We start from the raw sequence: 2,588 nt of genomic DNA on the forward strand, positions 1-2,588 counted from the left end.
TCTTGCACCATTAGTAGTTGTGTTGGTGCTGAAATTCCCTCTTCTGCACAACTAAAGGTACAAGAACCCTGTCTTCTTTTGTATCTGGCTACCCTAATTCTGGACACTAAGAACTATCCCAGATAATTTCAAAGTGTCCTCTTTTTTATATTGGTTCTTCTCACTTTTATTGTAAGATGGTTGTGAAGGTAGCTAGAATAAATAAATAAATAAATAAATAAGTGTAGCTAGTACATATTATTATTATTATTATTATTATTATTATTAAATTTATTAATCGCCCATCTGGCTGGTCACCCAGCCACTCTGGGCGATGTACAACATACAATAAAACAGTTTAAAACAATAAAATTCTACAATAAAAACATTTTCTAAAATACCCTAACCCACCCCAAATGCCTGCCTGAACAACCACGTTTTTAATGCACGACGGAAGCTCATTAAAGAGGGGGCGTGACGGAGTCCCCTAGGGAGGGAGTTCCACAGAGTGGGGGCCACCACAGAAAAGGCCCTCTCCCTCGTCCCCACCAGTCTAGCTGTCCTGGCTGATGGGACAGAGAGAAGGCCATGCGAGGCTGATCTTGTTAAGCGGCCTGTCTGGTGCTGCTGGAGGCGCTCCTTAAGATAGGCTAGGCCAGAACCATATAGGGTTTTAAAGGTCAAAACCAACACCTTGAATTTGGCCCGGAAAACAACTGGTAACCACTGCAACTCCTTCAGCACTGGAGTGATGTGATCTTTAATCAGGTGAGCCGCCACGTTCTGTACCAGCTGCAGCTTCCGAACCGTCTTCAAGGGATGAGATATGAGATGAGGTATGTTCTGCAAACTCTGGATAGCACATTATATATACGTAAGGCTACAATCCTATATACACTTACTTGGAGTAAGCGCCATTGAACTCTGTAGTACATAGCTCCAAGGAAACCAACAATCCAGCTGAACTGGTACTAGCATATAAATGCAGAATGATCTGCAATACAAAATACAAGCAATAACATCAGGAATTTCGAAATCACTTTTACATTCTGCAAACTCAATTAAAAACATCTTTCAACTTAACAGTACAAAGACTTGTCCTCTTTCCTTATGGTTAGGTGCTTGTGTTTGTGACAGATATATGAGAGAGAACTGCTCTGCACTCCTGCAGCCTGCCCCACGGCCACAACACTTTGTGTCTTCTCAAATGTAATTTTTTTTTCTAGCGATGATTAGAAGTTGAGTGCTTCTGTCCTGTACCATTTCATCTCAGGATGCTTTAGACCTTAAAGAAACATAGCAAAACACCAACAAAATCACTTCTCCCTTCATGGCTCCCCCACGATCTCCTTAGAATCACAGTAGGGTTGGAAGAGGCCTAACAAGACCATCAAGTCCAACCCCCTGCTCAATGCAGGAATCCAGGTTAGAGCATCCCCAACAGATGGCTGTCCAGCCTCATCTTGAATGCCTCCAGTGTGGGAGAGCCTAGGCAATTGGTTCCATTGTCGTGTTGCTCTAACACTCAGGAAGTTTTTCCTTATGTTCAGCCGGAATCTGGCTTCCTGTAACTTGAGTCCATTATTCCTGCATTGTGTCCTGCATTCTGGGATGATGGAGAAGAGATCTTGGCCTTCTTCTCTGTGACAGCATTTCAAGTATTTGAAGAGCGCTAATGGTCTAGTGGCCAGTAAGGAACAGGGTTGTCAATAAGACAATGCTGCTTACTCAGTCACCCTTGTTGTCTGGGCAGCACAGCAGGGAAGACTGGATCTGGTGAAGGGGTGGAGAGCAGGGTCCCCACCCAAGGCATGTGGCTAAGGGCTCCCTATAATCTGGAAATGACTGGGCCTCCACCCCTCAGTGACAGCACATATGCAAGCCTTCCTCAACCTGGTGCCTTCCACTTGTGTTAGACTACAACTCCCAAAATCCCCCTGTCAGTATAGCTGGGGGGGCTTCTGGGAGTTGTAGTCCAATACATCTGGGGCGCAGAAGGTTGGGGAAAGCCGGCATATGCTTCGTATGCAGAAGATCCCAGGTTCAGAAACCCCGATTATCTCCAGATAAGGCTGGAAAAGATCCTTCTCTGAAACTCTAGAGCAGCCTTGTCTCCACCTAGTGCCTTCCACATGCTTCGAACAGGAACTCCCAGCGTTCCTGATCTTTTGGCCATGCTGGCTGGGGCTGCTAAGAGTTGAAGTCCAAAACATCTGGTTGGTACCGGGTTGCGGAAGGCTGCCTTAAGAGAATCACTGCCAGTGGCAGTCGGTGGGCAATCCTGAGCCAAGGCGGCTTCCTATGTTCCGCCTTGGGTAAATAAGTTCCAGGCTGCAGCGGGAGCGCACAGGGTCAGTTTTTTCAAACGTGCCGGAGGCAGCCTGCGAGGAGAAGCGCCCAAAGGAACAGAAGCGCGGGGCTCCTAGCGCGGCAGGCGCTAGGTCCGGAGCCCCGTAGCGGCGAGTGATACGCGGTCAGGAACGTCGCCCGCCAGCCCGCACGAGGAATCCCCGCCGCGGGTGCGCGCGTTAGACACACCACCTGCCTGTCAGCGCCGGTGCTGACGCCGCCAAGGGGGCGGTTGCTTGCGACGCTGAAGGGCCCGAAGC

Source organism: Heloderma suspectum, chromosome 7, assembly GCF_057233095.1.
Source record: "Heloderma suspectum isolate Gila_16-S chromosome 7, 16-S_ref, whole genome shotgun sequence".
NCBI lineage: Eukaryota > Metazoa > Chordata > Lepidosauria > Squamata > Helodermatidae > Heloderma > Heloderma suspectum.